General features: G+C 42.3%; 1 long non-coding RNA gene across 2 annotated transcripts in view; it reads left to right on the top strand.

The window, feature by feature from the left end:
• The window catches only part of LOC105353806, a 40,212-nt gene extending 22,591 nt beyond the window's left edge, over positions 1–17,621 (top strand). The window contains exons 2-3 of one of the 2 annotated variants that reach the window (XR_002290102.2): positions 9,968–10,148; positions 16,574–17,621. This is a non-coding gene — a long non-coding RNA (uncharacterized LOC105353806). Of the gene's footprint in view, positions 1–9,967; positions 10,373–16,573 lie in introns of those variants that run through there. The other variant, XR_908537.3, reaches the window with a different exon arrangement.
• The last annotated feature ends 2,075 nt before the right edge of the window (positions 17,622–19,696 follow it).

Here is a 19,696-nt window from a genome sequence, read left to right as displayed (position 1 = left end):
TACTTTCCTTCATATTCTAAAAGTAGGCCACAAACACACAGCACTGAGTCCCATTAAATTTAGTTTCCTTTTTGCCGATGGTGTCGTCATTTTCGAACCCACAAAACCCTTTTTCCAACGTCTATCAGAGCAAAAAAAAAGAAAAGATGAATGTAATGTTTCCTGCAGAACACCATCCCAGTCATGACCACATTCTGGCTGGTTTTAGCCTGTGGGGGATGCTGCTTTTGTGCTGTAGCACTTGGCAGCCTTTCAAATATTATCAATGTAACAAATTAAATCATTCGTCTCAAACAATTATACAAATAATTTTTTCATTTCTGAAAAAGTACTTTTCTATATCATTTATGTTTCAAGTGTGGGTAAGTAAATGCTAAGACATTTTTTTAAACCGCACTTGGGGGGGTTTGTGCCACATCCATGGAATTGAACTGCTTTGTATTTGAGCCACCACACTTTATTACACGCATGTTAATGAACCATGTCAACATGTGCACACACAGCATAAACACACAGCTCCACACACTGACTCGCAGGTACAAAGCACTCTGGAACACAATGTCCTGCAAAAGCTTTTATGCTAATGACAGGTGCCATACGTGTTCCTGCTGCAGCCTTCCAGCCACAGCAGACGTGTGCAGCAGACCCCGCTGTGGGGCGGCGGGCTCCTCACGGCTCCTCAGAGTTCCTGTTTGAAAGGCTCCAACATCTCAGCTGACAGAGGGCAATCCTAAAACCACAAAAATAGGATCTTAACCCATTAAAAATCTGCTAGTTTTCATTTAAAATCCTTCAGGGTCACCATAGTAACTGAATTATTACCTTTTCTCCCAGAAACACTTTTTGTGTTGGAGTAGCCAGCACTGCTTCAGTATGGCATAATGTTTAGAATATTTAAGCTAAGCTTTGAAAGGATTCATTTACTGCTGTACCTCATCTATATCAGCTGTTTTATTAGTGTGTATTTTGCTGTTAGTCCACTGCAGCTTCTCTTGACTTTAACCTTTTAGTTGTTTTGGTATCTCTACGTGGGCGAAATGTCCCATCAATGCAATTCAGCTAAATGGAGCTAAAGTTTCTATTCACTCATTTCAGACTCTCTGGTTTTGCATTTTATTTAATAAGAGGTTTTGTTTGGAAGAAAGAAGAAATTCATTTTTTTTATTGAAACAACAGTGTTTCAAACTAAATTCCTGTAGTCAGTGGTTGAGGTCATTTTCTGGTTGAAGCTGACCTTCTAAGGACGTCATTCCTGAGTCTATGGTTTTCTAGAAGCTGCAGGACTGAGCCTCTAGTCTGATTAGGAACAGAAGGAAAAACATGCAGGCATTTGTCCAAGTCCCTGATTATGACATTTCAACAGGCTGCAAACACTCAGATGGGCTTGACAGCTCTGAGAGGTGAATTATGAAGCTGGAGTGGAATGGCGGCTGCATGAAAAGGCAATGAAAATGGAGTAGTGCTGTATGTGTGATTGAACTGCTTTGTTCCCAGCAGAAAGCCACGCTGCTGAAACACGGGTCTGAGACTTGACCATAATGAAAATGTGAAAGTGGTGGGCTTTGAATGCACAGGAGCACACAGTCAGCCTTACACTCACTGTGCCCACATGCGCTGAAGGAACCTAGGAGCCAAAACAGAGACGCTTCATAACACATTTACATAATGATGTTTAGCAGGCTTTGAAATCACATGCTATGCATCCATCATCCATCCATCCAATATTCATTCATCCATACATCCATCCATCATCCATCCATCCATCTATCCATCCATCTTTCTATCCATCCATCCATTATTCATCCATCCATCCAATATTCATCCATCATCCATCCATCCATCATCCATCCATCCATCCATCCATCCATCATCCATCCATCCATCCATATTTCTATCCAACCATCCATCCATCCATTATTCATTCAACCAATATTCATCCATCCATCCGTCCATTTTTCATCCATCCATCCATTATTCATCCATCCATTATTCATCCATCCATCCAATATTCATCCATCCATCCATCCATCCATCATCCATCCATCCATCCATCCATCATCCATCCATCCATCCATATTTCTATCCAACCATCCATCCATCCATTATTCATTCAACCAATATTCATCCATCCATCCGTCCATTTTTCATCCATCCATCCATTATTCATCCATCCATTATTCATCCATCCATCCAATATTCATCCATCCATCCATCCATCCATCATCCATCCATCCATCCATCCATATTTCTATCCAACCATCCATCCATCCATTATTCATTCAACCAATATTCATCCATCCATCCGTCCATTTTTCATCCATCCATCCATTATTCATCCATCCATTATTCATCCATCCATCCAATATTCATCCATCATCCATCCATCCATCATCCATCCATCCATCCATCCATCATCCATCCATCCATCCATATTTCTATCCAACCATCCATCCATCCATTATTCATTCAACCAATATTCATCCATCCATCCGTCCATTTTTCATCCATCCATCCATTATTCATCCATCCATTATTCATCCATCCATCCATTATTCATCCATCCATCCATCCATTCATCCATTATTCATCCATCCATCCATTATTCATCCATCCATCCATCCATCCATCCATCCATCCATTATTCATCCATCCATCCATTATTCATCCATCCATCCAATATTCATCCATCCATCCATCCATCCATCCATCCATCCATCCATCCATTATTCATCCATTCATCCATCCATCCATCCATCCATTATTCATCTATCCATCCATCCATCCATCCATTATTCATCCATTCATCCATCCATCATCCATCCATCATCAATCCATCCATCCATCATCCATCCATCCATCCATCCATCCATCCATCCATCCATCCATCCATCCATCTATCCATCCATCCATCCATCCATTCATCCATCCATCTTTCTATCCATCCATCCATCCATCATCCATCCATATTTCTATCCATCCATCCATCATCCATCCATATTTCTATCCATCCATCCATTATTCAACCAACCAATATTCATCCATCCATCCGTCCATTTTTCATCCATCCATCCATTATTGATCCATCCATCCGTCCATTTTTCATCCATCCATCCATTATTCATCCATCCATCCATTATTCATCCATCCATCCATCCATCCATCCATCCATCCATCCATCCATCCATCCATCCATCCATCCATCCATCCATCCATCCATCCATCATCCATCTTCTGCTCATCTTGGCCCTGGTCATAAGGTCAGCAGTCTTTGCAATGATGCTCACAGTTTCCTCTCCCTAAGTGATCCTGCCTCATCTTTTCAGGCTGAGCCTGAAAGAGGAGCCCCCACCACCAGGCACTCCCCCACAAGCCCCAACCCTCAGCCTGGCTCCAGGGTGGGGCCCCAATGATGCCATTAGTGGGCTCTGAACCGCTCCTTGTTGGACCAGTCACCATCTGCCATGGGAGATCCTACCAGGGGCATCAGCCATAGGTAGCTTGGCTCTGAGGATCACTCAGGCTCTCCAACCCCTTTACCACATTATGGTGACGGTTCATGGAGGGGTAAATCCCATGCAAGTCTGAAAATGCTGTTGCCCTTAGAAACAGCTGGATGAGACTCCAGTGGTCACATAAATAATCTATTGATGCAGACAGAGCACGTCAGTCATGAAGCGTGGGAAAAGGCTAAATGATTGGGGGTAAGGGGGCCGTGATGGGGGTTGTTCATGGCCAGACATCCCAGCTGCGCTGACGTTCATTCAGAAATAGTTTAATAAGAGCCTCAAGGGTCAAGGTTAGAGGAGGTGGGGGAAAGGGGTCAAAGCTGCCGCCCAGACTCACACCAGTGTGTTTTTGCATCAGTGGCCTGTGTTCATGGCAGTAGGCTGCTTTGCCTGTATTTATGCTATTTCTGTTCGTCTAAGATGCTTTTCTAGCTGAGTGAAAAATGAACAGCCCCACCCTTCAGCTGACTCCGTCCAACCCAGGGCCAAATCAGTCCTGCAGCCTGGTCAACGCCTTGGTTTAAAAACAACCCCCAGCCTTACGCAGCCAGAGCCAGTCAGACACTCTGACAGCCGCTCTTGTCGGTCTCAGTCTGCTGCCTCTTGTAATTCAACATGTCTGCTCAGGTTTATGGGCTGTGCACTCCTCAATCAGATTCCAAAGAAGCCTTGGAGTGTTTTGTGTTTGTTTTGGTGGATACTGTGTGATATTCACGTTACATGACTTCTCTGCCGAAGCTTAGCCATTTTTCTTTTTACTTTTTGTTCCATCTCCTCAATAAAAAATGTATTGATCTGTCCCAAAAGAGTTTCATCAAACCAACCAAAAAAGATTCCAGCAGCAGAAGCTCATGGTGCTTCTGAAATATACCGTGCAAGCCCTTTAAGAGGAGGGGCTGCAGCACACGAGGGGCAGGACTGGAAAAGAGGGGATTGGGAAAAAATAGGAAGCAAGAAGGCAGGCTGGTTAGCTGGCTTCATCTGTGGACACGAGCATGTCGCCTGTCCTCATTCTTCATCACAGACCTCAGCTTCATCAGACTGCCTTCCTTCCTTCATAGCCTGGAGGCCCCTCCAAAAACAAAACCAGCCTATTTCTACCCCTCCAATCATCTCGGCTTACACTGATTCTAAGCTTAGTAGCAGGAATGTTGTGAATTTTCCCAAATCCCCCTCCATCAGCCCCCCCTGCCTCCTATCACCCTCCAGTCCCCACTGCCCCCCTTCTCTACTCATTCACCTAGGTCAGACACACAACCCACCCACTGCTTAAATCCTTATCAGCATGTCGAGTAAATGTCTGCCCAGCTTGAGTTAACACACATCCAGACCCACCCAACCACCAATTCACACCCACATGGATTCACTCTCACAGCCATTTGCTTGCTTCTGGGGGTGAGCGTTCCTCCCTGCTGACTCAATTCACCCCCGGTTGCTCTCTTCCCCTTTTTGCCATTTTTTTCCCCCTTCTTCTCTCCGGAGGCACTGATCTGACAGGATGGTTTGACAAGCTGACTACATCTGTGAGAGGTTTATTACAGAACTGTACCCCTTTTTAGCCTTCCACAACTAAGGGATATATCTATATATACATATATAGATATATCCCTTAGTTGTATATATATATATATATATATATATATATATATATATATATATATATATATATATATATATATATATATATATATATATATATATATATATATATATATATATATATATATATATATATATATATATATATATATATATATATATATATACCAGTTAAATTGCAAAGGTGCTTTTCATTTGCTCTCTTCATGATATAGTTTGTTCATTCTTTCTTATTTATTCTAAAACGTTTACCTCTCCGGCCCTTGTCTTTCTTTCCTTTTTGGGGTTCTCCATATTTTTTTTTTTTAACTTGTCCTGTCCAACAGCTGGGCAGACAGACGAGAGCTGAGGGCCTCTTGTGTTGGACATATTTTACTTTAACAAGAGGGGTTATTCATCTTCAGACAAACCAAAGGTATGTCTGAATAAACCCCTTTTGGAATTGAGGCCAAACTTTATTAATTTCAATCATGTTTGAAGATCTTTGGTGTTGGACCGGACGGAAAAGGAAAGAGGGGAAGAAGAGAGAGGGATGTTAGAGAGAGGGGGGGGTTCTCCATATTTTACCAGACCAATCTGAGCTGCTGGATAAAGTTGCTGGATATTGGATAAAGTTTTTCTGGGCCCATGTACACAGTTCAGTTCTAATCCAATCTTTGATCCAATCAAAGATATTTTGCACGCGGCTAGTGTTGATGTTTGAGTTTCCCCGTGGAGTCAAAGAGGCTGCTGGGTAGAGAGGTGGACAGCTTGGATTCTTTGTGTGTGGAGTCGGCATGCTCTCTCTGTGCCGTTGTGGGTTGTTTTTCTTACTCTGGTTTTTAAACATAAATAAAAATGTGCAATTTAGTTTTTTTTGTGAAGGTATCTGAATTATTTTCTTGGACTGAGAATGAGTGTTTAATGGCAACCCATCCAGAGTTTACAGCAGCACCCCGTCAGCCCTGAGAAGTGGGTATAAAGAAGAGGGTATCGTGAAATTCTGAGCCACTGCAAGAAAACACATCCACACCTTACAGACCAACCTTTAGCAAAAGTAGTCTATATAGATGGATAAGTGTACTGCAAGCATACTTAGTCTATACTGAAATATACTTGGATTTTACTTTTTATACACTGTAAATGTAAACATAAAATGTTCCAATGTTAGTCTGAAGAAGTATTCAGTTAGTATTCTTCACTTTACCACGCGTACGTGGTCTTTAGCAGGGGTCTGCAAAAATGAGGCTCTGGAGCCAAGTTGTGGCTCCTTTATTGTGGAAGAAAAATCCAAATGTTTTGAATAAACAATAGATTATTACGTTTAGATTTTAGAACTGAGGGGATCTAATATTAGTCAAATAACTGCTGGCATTACACTAAAATCAGGGGGTTTGGGGGCTGTTCCACTCCTCATAAACTCAAGCCTGTCAGAACAAAATGGTGGTAGAAGGTTGTATCTACTGTCACAGCTCTTCATTATTAGAAAGAAATTCAAGCAAATATTGTCTTTGATAAACAACAGTGTCTAGTTGCTGTTTAGGGGCAAAGTGTGTAAACTGCATTTACAAGTAAAGGTTGTTTGAATTGGATTCTACATCCATGTTGTGATGTTTATATTCAGTATTGAAAGTAGAAAAACGCAGACGGCTCACCAACGGCTCAGGTCATCGCTGTAAATGAGAAATTGCTTTCAATCGACCTGCTCCGATAAACAAGGGTTCAACAACAACCAAAGTCATGATCATAGAAAATTCCATATTTGCATTTTTAATTCAAGTAAATCTGCTGCAGCAAGAGGATCTTTTTTAACACAGGGTGTCATTTATTTTTGAAAGGAACTTATATGAACTACCAACTAGAGTAAAAGGAATGAAAAAAATAACACTGAAATAATTCAATTGTTGTAAATATTTCAAAGCTCTGTTCAATTAATAAATGGCTTAAATGCTACAAAAACATAAATAAAGAGCTTTTTTTTTAAAGAATAGGGCCTTTGCGGCTCTCGCTGGGTTTGATCCTTCCAGTGTCAAAGATTGCAGACTCCCTAGTAGACTTGCTATCCTCATACTTATACTGAAGAAAACTTAATAAAGAAAACGTCCAGTGGTTTTGCTAAGGGAAAGCAGACTTCAATGTGAGATGTACGCGCTATAATGTATAAGAATGTGCTGTGTGTAGTACATTTTGAAGTACATTTTCAGTACTGTGAAGGTTCAGCAGCATGTGTTTATTTCTGAATCCTCCAATAATGATAATAAAATTGTTCCTTTTCTTACGTGACGTTAAAGAAGTGCTATGAGTCCAGAACAGACGACCAGGCAGTCCGATAGCGTGTTTGACAGAGAGGCGTGCACACATCAGACTGGTTACCACCTTCCTGGTCCTGACTAGATTGTGATCGGTGCTTTTGTCTCTGTTACTCTGAGACCCTGTGTCTTCTGGGGTTGGACCCTTCCTTGATTGCTTTGCGAGGAGGCTTTCGGTGTCTGCCACATCCTGCTTAACTGTCACAAAGTCTGTTGTTTCCAGTTTAGCTGCATCATTATCAATATTTGCCAGTCCAGGCGTTTCGCTGAGAGAGCCTGAAAAGACACAGCAGCGCGGCTGAAAACTGAGATGATGCCTGCCGCACGCTAAAACCCTTACAATAGCACTTGTCTATTTTGTTATTTCTCTGTCTTTAGTTGCCACAAATTGTTTGTTGTGTGTTTGTTACCATTTTGTTCCTCAGACAAAAAAACAACAAAAAAGTCAAATTCATTTAAAAAAAGATTTTCAGATTATTTCACTGGGTGAGATTTTTGTTTGTCCATGTAAAGATGAATTAGAAACATGTGCTTTGTTGTGATTTTATTTGTTACAGTTTAGAGATGTAAAGCGTTGGTAAAGCTCTGGGGGGAAGCACCCGTCGCTGGTTTATGTTCAAGGCCAAAGGGCTAAAGGGCTAAAGGGAATTAGTATGCGGCGAGGCCGACAGACGGCCCTGTGGATCTAACAGGGAGCTGTGCTAGAGAGGGAAAGAGTCTGTCGTTTGCTTCTCCTCCCACTCTTTTCTCTCCTCTCTTCATCTTTTCATTCACCAGTGCCTGTCTAAAACCTTAATGAGAAGTCAGACAGACCGCCAGCAGTTTCCTTGTTGTTACTCCCCCCCCCAAAGGGACACCCTCCCATCCCCCCTCTTCTCTCTTGGCTCTGTTTGCTCTGACATGGTCAGCACCCATAGCTGCACCCCTTAGTTCCAGGGAATTTTCCAAACACTTCTTATGATCACCCCCTTAGCCTAACACTGCCTAGATAATGTTTGTGGGGTCCACACTGAAGGGAAGACCCCCCAGGTGCGAGTCTGTTGCCTCTGGCCTTTCTGTTTCCTTCTGCCCGCCTATCTTTATTCCCGCTTTGTCTGGTCTCACAGAGGTTGCTGGAGCCTGTCCCAACCAGTGTAAGGCCAAGGCAGGGGGCACCCTGGACAGTTTGCCAGTCCATCACAGGGCCACACACATCTGTTTGAGAGGGAACATTTTTAAAAAAAAGGCTTTATGAAAACGTTTTTGGACTGTGGGAGGATGTCAGAGTGTTTGGACGAAACACGAGAAAAACAGGCGAACCCCACAGAGAACGGCCCTGCAGGATTTAAGGATTTAAGCATGAGGCCTTTGTGCTGGGAGGTGACAGTGTCAACCACCAGACCACTGTGCACCCCTCCTCTGTCATTTTGCACTATAACTCTGTTTTTATTGAAGTACAGTACAGTACGGCTTTTTTCCAGGCCGTGAGTTTTTGGTGTTGTCATCAGTCTTCTGTGTCTTTCTCCATACAAAGCCCTCTCTATTCTACTGCAGTCAGGATTCTGTTTGCATCTGTCCCGGTGATCCCTGGCAGAGCGCCTCCAGACGTCACAGATTCTGCAATAATCAGGTGGATCAACAGAATGAACACTCGGCTCGTTTAGGAGTTTTCCTGTTGGCCGGTCAGAGGCCTAAATGAGCTGCACTCAGCGCGAGTGTGTGTGTGTGTGTGGGGAGGTAATTTAAAATTATTTCACTCTTGGTCTTCAAATAAAATGTTCCACAGATGTGTTTTAATTGAACGCTAGTTGGATCCTCACCACGTGTCTCCTTTCCTCGTGCACACTCAGTGCATGAACAGGAAATACAACGACCTAAATGTTTCATGTCTGTTTCTCAGAGGAGTGACATTTGTCCAATTGCAAACATTTTTTGAATGAGCCCATCTTCATGTTTCTTTTTTTGTCGCCAGATCGTCCCCCGGTCTCCTCTGCGTTCAGCAGCACCCTCAGCCCCTCTGCTGCCCCCCTCTGCATCAGCACACACAGCAGAGTCTTGCTTCATGACGACCAAGAACATTCTGCATCTGAAGCAGAGTGTGTGTTTGCACATGTCTGGGGTCAACGTGGTCTGTCTGGATCTTAGTCCCAGAGGTGATATTAGTCTGGTAGAGGAGGAGCCCACCCCCTGACAACGTCCCCTCAGCCCAGAGAGCGTATGTGTGTTTTGCTGCAGGCTCTGGGGTCAGCCAGAAGGCTCAGACGGGATCTGCTTTGGCCTTTGACCCAGCTCTGTCTACGAGCTCAGGGGTCATGCAGACAGCTGAGAGACGCATAAACGTGCTTGCACGCACAAACCCCTGCTGCAGACATTAACACTTCGGTCAGCTTGAAGTTAGGACACCATAAGCTGCATCATCCTTCCCAAATAAGGTCATTTAAGAAACATTTCCACACCTGCACTCATGCTTCACTGCAGGGAAAGCTCCTCAGTTTTTTCACAACTTTCGAAGAAAAACTAGAGTTTTTCAAGAGATCACTGCAACATTTTGGGGACTTTCGTTTGACTCACAACACTTTGTAAATGTGTTCACAGATGCAGTCTTGGAAACGCCAATACGATGATGAAAAGCCGCCGTTCCACTGAGCCTTGAAAAGAAAGCAAACAGCCTGTAGCCCATTTTTTGAATGTCATAAGTTCTGGCTTCATATAGAAAATGTCGCGTCCACGTCCTTACAGTCCAAGCCAGAGTGAGCCAAAAGTCACTTTCACAAAGGTAAGTTTGGAGGTAAAAAGAAAGTAATAAAGACATGTATTCATTGTTTTCACTTATCAAATAATATTGAGATTGTACAGAACTGAATTTTCCTTTTTTCAGTCATTTAAAATCAAAAATGTAGTCTTCTGTGGATCCTATGAAGTCATTTTCATTGTATATCAAATATTTGATTGTAAAACATGGATGGACCAGTTTTGAATAAAGTTCCTAATGAGGTCAAATTCAGTTGTTGTGTTTTTAATCACTTATTTTGGAACATTTTGTCGCGCTTTAACTGTGTAACCTTATGGACAAAGGATGGTGTCATAATAAATGGGTGTGGTTCTTTTTGAAGCATTTTTTTGCCTTTTTTTGTTGTTGTTTTTTGCATTTTACCCTGACAATCGAGTCTATAAAAATAAAGACATAATTCCACATTTCCTTCACAGAGGCATTTCTGTGGATTACACACAATGTTATGCATGTTTGAAGACCAGAGAAGTGGTTTGACGTTTGGAAGGGAGGCCTGAATCTATCATGTCAGTTGCTTTAGTGTGTGAACATTCAGTGAATTCAAGGAAACGTACAGATTTATAGGCAGAATCAGTTTTTGGGCGGATCGTACCTTCTTCTGTTTCACTCAACAGAGGAAATGCTCCAGTGCTCAGGCTAAAGCGAGTGCACTGTTCCCATCCAGTTTCCCGCCTTTCCCTCTTCAACACCACCCTTGGTTAGTTTCCCCCCCCACCTCAAACAATCCCACAGCCTCCCCCTCACCTGAAATTAAGACCAGGCAAACCTCCATGGTTGAGTCAGCATAGAAAAAGACCCGTGTGCTGCACCACGGCCCTGAAAGAAAGCCAGAGATTATCCTATTCTGTGTGTCCAGTCACCAGTGCAGTATTGACCACGCCGGGCCACCCAGGGAGCGTCCAGCCAGCCGTGAGATGGCCTGATATACCGTATGTGCTTGCAGGCTGAGCTAGATTCCCCCAATCTCAGTGGGGAGAAGGCCATGCCCTTTAGGCTTTCCAACAGCACAGTGTGCAGTGGCCGGCCCTCCATTCTCAGTGATACACTCTCAGAGCAGAGCCGTTTCAACACAGCCTTCTGTACAGTAAATACTTGACTTTCAGGTTGTTTTCTGTATCCTGTTAGGCGAATCATAGGTCAGTGGGAAGGAAGGAAAACCTCTTCAATAGTGAGAATGACGGCTTTACATTTAGGCTGGAAGAAAGAGCCATGAAAGACAAATATCTGAAAATGAGCCACAATATTTTTAACAACCAACACATCTAACTGCATGCATTTCTAAAGGCCGTGTATTACTTACAACAATTTGCGCATATATTTAACAAATGACAGTTGTTCATAAGTGAATATAAGTGGGAAAAGTGAGAAATTTGAACGTAATATGTGCGCCGGATGCTCAATATAAAAGTTCGGTGGTGCATGTGTGAAAAGTCTGTTAGACATACGTGGAATGGTCATGGAAAGACACAAATCTGCACATGCACCTCGCAGAAATCACACACAATTGTGTAAGATTTATGCAATAATTGTGTATAAACAACGTAATTCTAACTCACCAAACATTTTGAACAGCTAAAAGCTAAATTCACATCAGCCGAAACCCTGGATGTATATCACGTGTGTATCACAAAAGACAGAAATTTCATATGTGGAAAAAATGGGCTAAATATAAGAAGTGGCTGTGTGACACGGTGTTCAGTAAGACCAACAGGTGTTTTAGTTGCAAAAGCATCATGAGAACAAGAAATAGAATACTTGAAATGAATACTGCAGCTTTTGATGCTGCTCGTTTTTGAGTAGTTTGGTTGATACTTAAGGCTTTATGCTGACTTTGAGACTTCCGTCCCTTAAACAGGATCGTAGATTGGTCTTGAAGTTTTTCGGATGTGAACATGAATGCACCCATTCATGTGTGATGACTGTGATTCCCGCATCAAATTTGCATGTAAATGTATTTGACTTTTTGGGAACCTGCTCTCTCTACAAAGACAAATTCCTCTGTCCATCTGTCCAGAAATAAAACACAGTCCTAATCTTTTTTTCCTTTGCCCCTCTGCAGGCTTCACTCTGCAGGAACTAGCCTGGACCTTACAGTACAGGCTAGTTTCTGTCGGAAAAACAGTTGGATGGATTATAATCCACTCTGAATGTTTTTTTTAACATTGATTTCAGGCAGAATTGTTCATTACTTTATGTGTCAAGCAGAGAAATGAAGGTTTAAATGAAGGCCGCATGCAGCCATTGTGTGTTATAGGCCAGACAGCCACTATGAACACTTTGTGCATGTTCCATGTATGTAATTTTAGTCTTTTGTGATACATGCGAGACATACATAATTCATAAGCGTTTCTTGCGTTATTGCCATAATTACACATGGTTCATGTACCACGTCAATTAATTCTTTACATGGTTTATTCGTACTTCTGTGTTTTTAACAAGGTTCAGTGGTGATACGTCTGTAAAAATGTCACGTAAAGACCACAAGATCACTTTGTCCACTATATTCATCTATGACCAATTTTCATCCGTGCACTGTGCACAAAATGTACGTAGTGGCTGTGTGACACAGCCTTCAGCCATGTATGGATTAAAATGCAATAGATGCCTCCCGAGTAAAAGGGTCTGAACTCCTGCCTTAATACTTATAGACAGAGTTATGGACCATATGACATACAGCCTGCATACAGTGTACGACTGTCAGGATAAGACTCAGTCCACGTGATGACATTTGAGCAGACAAACATGAAAATGGCCTACATTAAGGCCCAAATTTGTTCAATGCTAAGGGTGCGCGATTAGCTTTAAACAGAATCGTACTCACCATCAAAGTTTCCCTCCACAAACAGCCAAACCAGAGCATTGCACACATCACCACACATATCCATCCACAGGAAACAGAAAGTTACTTCAAATGTCAGAATCATTATTTTTGTTGTTTTTCTTTCTGATTTTGTTTCAAACTTATTGATGTATTTCATTTGTTACGATCTTTTTTTTTTACATTTCTGTAATTTTGGGGTTATGTTTGACGTTGCAAGGCAGGAATTTCTTTTAAAGAAATGTGTAGTAAGCTGGTAAGCCTGTGGGAGGGCTAGGCCTTTATAGGGGGGGGGGACTTTTACCAGTTTAGAGAGAGCAGTCTTGGTTGCAGGTGAGGCAACAAACTCTCCCAGAAACAGTTGTATTCTTTTGGGGGGAAAAATGAAATCCAATTGTTTGTTCTTTACATTCTAATGGCCTGGTCATCTTGTTTTTGAGTTTTTAGTTTTCACTGAAAGAAGAACCCTGTCACACTGTTTCTGTGGGTTTTATGGTCATTTGGTCTTTTTAACATGAACAGTTTTCCTTTGGTTTCATTGCTTTTAGCATTGAAATTGTGTAGGTGAACAGGGGTTCCATTATGTCATCTATGCTCTTTTGATTATGCATTTACTTAATTCCATATATATGTAAGGGTTAATGGCCGACGAAGTATACATCATCACTTTTTAACGCACGCTGTGGAAGCCTGAACTGGAGGACGGTTGGTTCCGCGGAGTGCATTAAAAAGTGATGATGCACACTTCGAAGGCCATTAACCCGCTTATACCATAATCACTTACAAAAGAAACAAATATTAACCAGTTTTTAGTCTGTAATTCTTGTTTTTTTCCGATTTGGATTGCTTTTCTCACGAAAAGCAGACTTTTTGTTACATGGTGCTGTGCCTTGTCATGGTAACGTGACATGGCGCCGCCCGATGGGTTGAATAAAGCATCAATTCAGAGAGAAGGTTCCCCTATTACCGCTTGTTTTTGTCCAGATGATGAAGCTAAAGCTTGTTTCACAGAAGCCAGCGCAGTGATATAGAACTTTTATGCTAGGTGACCGGAACTACTTTTTTTAGGCGTGGTATATCACTGTGGTACATCACTTTTTAATGCACACCCAGCAGCCAATCAGAATAGATTGACCCGGACCATGGTATTAGCATGAATATAGTATTGTGAAATATGCTTTCTTGCTTCAAAAGGAACAGGGAAACCTGCGTGCCAGATAAGATGTGCCGAGGTCAGCAGTAGGCCTGTTTTGGACTTTTGGTCTCTGTTTTCTTTCTGTTCTTGAGTGTTTATGGAGCCACAACACCTGCAATGCAGACTAGACACAAACACAACAGTACAGTGACGTATTCTGCATGTTTATATTTTTGCCCTGCTGGATAATAAAAAAACCTTTTTGCCTTGAGGACGGAGAGAGCGGAAAACCACAATGTCTAACAGGTCGTGTTTTTTTTCATCTCTCCCCTTTTGCAAAGGTTTGGAAAATTCATGCAGACTCCTGTGTGTCTTTTAATTTCCCAACTGCACATTTCATTTTGGGACGTCCTGAACCATATTAATCACAACCACAAAATCGTATGGATAGTTTTCTTTATGACACTGACATTTGTAAAGGAGATGTATTGGTGTTGGAGCTGAGTGTCTGTTACATCCTTACAAAAACAGCCCCTATTTCAGCTGCATGAACCTGTGGGGGCACATGTGTTGTCTTGTTCCGTTTCAGTTGTTTGTTGGTTGAGGAAGGGTCTAAAAAAATTCAAGCTTTAACAGCACAAAGACCTTTACGAGAAACTCACAAAAGCTTAAAACCCTTAAACCAAACCAGATGATTGTAACTACCGGTACATGTTTATTTTTCGGTAGTTACACTCAAAAAAGAACTTCACTCTGTTCTGCTTTTATTTTACAGCCATAAAAATAATCAACAAACAAGACTTTTAATTTGAAATGTTTTTTGTATTTTTCCAATCAAGAATATCAGCACACAATATTTAAATATTCGTTGGTTATTCTCAAAGAAATTTATTTTTTCTTGAGCATCTCTGCATTGAATTCGGAAATGCACCCAGTGTTTGTAGGCTGGCAACGTGCAGACAAGAGAATACACACATGAAACATCAGAAGGGCAGAGAAATACAGTATTTCATTATAAAGAGCAGGCATCAAGGAAACCCATTGGCTCATCCAAGAAATTTACCAAATTTTACAGATCATCTTTTTGTCATGGTTTCAGTTTGTTGTGTCTTGTTTTTCGCTTTAGTTCTTGTCCTGTCTTGTTTGGTTCTGTTTCCTGTTTTATTTTGAAAGGTTTCCTGTCTTGTCATGTTTCTTGAGTTTTACTTCCTTTGGTCCCCATCTGCCCTGATCGTGTTCACCTGTGTCTTGTCTGCCCTGTCTGTATATAAGTCTTGTCTCTGCCTTCCTCCTGTGTTGGTCCATTATTCCTGTCTGGTGTTCATGTCATTCCATGTTCCATGTTTCTCGTCACGCCACGCCACGCCACGCCACGCCACAGTGAGTTTTTGTTCTGACATCCTGCTCTGCAGCGCTTTTTGTTTGTTTTTTCTGAATTAAACCCACTAGCCCTGATCCTCTTGTCTCCGCCTCTGCAAATGGGTCCAACCAGCTCTCGAGCCACCCTCCACCGTGACACTTTTGATCAATAGTCAAAATGTTACCATGGTCATTTAATTATGATTCTGATGTTTTTTGCTAAAATCTAAAAAACGTTTCGTTTTTAAGGACATAGTTTCTGCAGAGGGGCAGGAGTCCATTAGAAATTCACCTAATCATCTTCTGGATTTCCTGAAATCCCCTTTTCCGCCTTTTTTCTGCGCCCTCACACCCCGTCACCAACATCCCTCCCTTCTTTCCTCTTCTTCTTTTCCGTCCGGCCCAACAAAAAGAAAAAGAAGACAAATGTAATCAATTTAAATAAAGTTTAGCCTTAATTACAAAAGTTTTTTTTCTTTCAAATATTCACGTTGTGTCAGAAGATCCAGAACCCCTGTTGTTACGGTAACATCTGTCCAACACAAGAGGCCTTCAGCTCCTGTCTGCTCAGCTGTTGGACAGGACAAGTTCAAGACATTCACCTCTGAGTCATGGGCAGTACTGTTGGTGGGGAGTAAGCCTTAACTTATTTTACATCATCCCTTTGCTTGCATTCTCTCCCACTAGCTTACAGTCCCTCTCAACCCTAAGCTAACAGTAGCGGTGCAACAAAAATGGTGATCAATATAAGAGACATCCAGCCGTCCAGTTCTGATCCAGATACCAGCTCAGATGAGGGAAACACAGACGTTCATGGATCTGTTGCCCTGCAGGTGGATGATCAGAATGGAGCAGAGCAGAGACTGTGGCCTACGGTTGAAGCTTCTATGTCACAGCTACAAGCTTGTTCAAACAGCATTTTTTTCATCTGCACCTGATCCACAACAATTTGAACACAGAAATCCTCAGAGAAACTAATTTAAGCTTCATTTTCTTTAATAGTAATTCTATTTATTATTAAAGAAAATGAAGTATGTCTTAAATATGTCCCCCATTCATTCGTTTTCTAAAGCCGTTTTCTCTCTTTCGGGGTGACAGGGCTGCCGGAGTCCATCCCGGCCCCTTGTGGTCGGAGGTGGGGTCACATCCTGGACAGGTCGCCATATGTCCTCCATCAACAGGAAACGCCACAAGAACATGTTGAAAACCCCAAACACAGTTTTCATTCTAGTGGGTCTCTAAGCAGTTTTTTGCTGCCATGAATATTTGTATTTTAATAAACTGTTGAGTTTAAAAAACAAAACCTGGTTTTTCTTCAGCTGAACAGGTCTGTGAAACCCACCCATGTAAGTGTTGCCTCCTGCCCCCCTCCTACCCCCTGGTCTCCGTGAACTTGGCAGCCCTCTTGACACTCAATAAAGTCTGTTTTTTAACCCACCGAAAGCCGGGTGGAGGGGTTCAGAACATGGGTGGGTGGCGCCGATGGGGAGCATGTGGCCTGTATTTAAAAAGTCTTAGAACCTGGAGCCCAGTGTTTCATGATAACTGCAGCAATGCCATTGAATTTGGATGGAAGGAGCAGAAGGTTCACAGGACCCGAGCCATTCTCATGCAAACTCTGTCAGGGGCTTCTCTTCTGCTGTCCACCCACCGAGCACTGGCCCACCCCCGTCTTCCACATGCTTTTAAACGGGCACAGCCCACTGAAACAGGGTTCTCCCTTTGAAATGTGTCCGATGAGTAAAACTTATTGTTCATTCAAAATGTGTCCTGTTTGCTTGAAAGTCTTAAAAATATAAAAAAGGTCATGCAGCAAAACCTGCAGAGTATCTGCACTTTCCACACAAAACAGAATCACAACATTTAAAAAAGGTTTAAAAATCCTTTAAGCCTAGAGCTTTATTAACAAGAAAGGGTTTTGCAGTTTGCGTTAACTCATATTATCTGTAACTTCCTGTGACCCTGACAGAGCCTAGATGGCAAACACTGAGTTTTCCTTTTCTCACTGTCACCATCACATTTTCATGGAAGCATAAATTAGATTTGAAACACAATCATTTTGAAATGAACCATCTTTTTTGGTGAAGAGCACGTTGTATGAAAAGTGTGATGTAAATAAAGACGGAGTGATTGACACAAGCCTATATTCCTGTTTTCTTCATTTGTTTCTGCCTGGAGGCTTGAAATCATGAACATGAGTATGATGCACGGACCATAATTATGCAGGATTCAAGATTTATGAACTCAGCTTATCTGCACCATGGCGTCATGTGTGTGTGTGTGTGGGGGGGGGGGGGGGGGGGTCTCCTGATCTGCACTAAGTGCTGCCTTGGCCTGAACACTCCCTCATAGTCGTGTAGGCCAGCAGTGACCTCAGAGCTTTCACAGAGAAGTGGAAAAATGTCTGATCTGAGGGTCTAAGGCAGGGGTGTCCAACTCATTTTCACTGAGGGCCACATCAGCATAGTGTCTGTCCTCAAAGGGCCAGACAGAACTTATACATGTAACTAAAGGTAATGAAAAATAAATGTAACTACTCCTTAATGTTAAATAACTCATTATTTATTTATTATAACTTTTTAAAGTGACAATCACAGTTCCATAGAAAACATATGTTTGCTTGTTCCTCTTGCATAAATCCTTTTAAATTTGATTCTGTCAGGTTAGGTTATATGGACAAGTCCTATTGTATAGTTGCCCAATCCCATATTCCACGTCCGATCCCCCCTAGATATGAATAAATACACACCAATTTTTTTTTTTTTTTTAAGAAATTATAAACTTTTATGGTCTCGCAGGCCACATACAATGACATGGAGGGCCACATTTGGCCCCCAGGCCTTGAGTTTGACACATGTGGTCTAAGGGCAGGAGTGCCTAGTCACTTTACTTTAGTTTACTTTCATGTTTATTATACAATAGGTCTAAGTCTAATAAAGATCAGCCTTACATTCTTGGCAACACGCTGTATACGTCACTAGAGAGCCATAAACATGCAGACACGTGTAAACATGGCCTCATCAGAACTTCATTTGGAAGAAACTGAAGGCCGACACATCATGAGGGGATGCAGGTGGGTACCCTCTGCTGTGACCCTCAAACCAATCCTCAGGTACAAGTACATGAGAAAACACTAGTGGTAGCTTTTTTATTGGCATTTTTTAGGGCTTTACTTTGTATTTGGACATAATTGTCTGCCCACGCCCCATCAGAGGATGTTGTGGTTCTGTGGGCATGCTTCCGCAGTGACTACTCCTCACCATCTCATCACCTGCAGCTCATTACAGAGATGATTTATTCAGAGATGGAGCCGTCGGCAAACACCAGATTATTGTGCCTCATGAGTGAGATTCTGCCAGCCTGTGTATTTGCCTCCCTGCAAACTCCGCCAGTCTGCTCACCTGCCTTCCTGCCAGTCTGCTCACCTGCCTTCCTGCTCACCTGCCTTCCTGCCAGTCTGCTCACCTGCCGGCCTGTCATTCATCCCCTCTGCACATAACATTAAAACCCAGTTCGCCACCCTATTTTTGTGTCCGCGCTTGGATTCTGCAAAGCCCCACCAGTTTATCAACAGAGGAAGTTATTCATGTGAGATCTGAATACATGCAAATGGTCCCCTCCCGCTTCAGGCACAGATCCAGGTAACCTATGGCAACAGAACCTTCAAGAAACCGCTTTCCAGCCATCCTTCCTCATCTTCCTCTGCCTCCATCACGTGTCATTTATTGCAACGACACACTTTCCTCACGATTCACTTCAAACCTCAATTTTTGGGTCAGGGCTTTGTTTTGCATCGATACATTATTTGTGGATTACAAAACAACAAACATTCTAAAATGTCCTATATTTAATTTGCTAAAAAGCAGCTAAACATTTCAGTTGGCTTAACGTTAGGGTCAGACCTGTGTTAGCCTGGTGTGATGTAATAAAAGGATAAACCAAACACCCTTCCTAGATGTGACAGAATCCATGAATGCCGTGCAGTAGAGATGCCACCATTCACTTTCCCCACCATTATGTTTGAATGGTGTGACACCGTTTGCTTTCAAACCCAGAAATGCTGCACCCCTGCTTCTTCCTCACTTGCATTGATTCAGTTAATGCAGTACCAGGATGTTGGGTGAGCTCCCATAATTCATAGCCAGGGTCAGACGAGCACGTATGGGGAGGGGGGGGGGGGGGTTCAGGACAAAAACAACCGAGGGAGATGATGGTTGAACG

Source organism: Oryzias latipes, chromosome 4 (genome assembly GCF_002234675.1).
Source record: "Oryzias latipes chromosome 4, ASM223467v1".
Classification (NCBI taxonomy): Eukaryota; Metazoa; Chordata; class Actinopteri; order Beloniformes; family Adrianichthyidae; genus Oryzias; species Oryzias latipes.
Note: the sequence above shows the minus strand (reverse complement) of the source record. Positions and strands in the feature narration are given on the sequence as shown.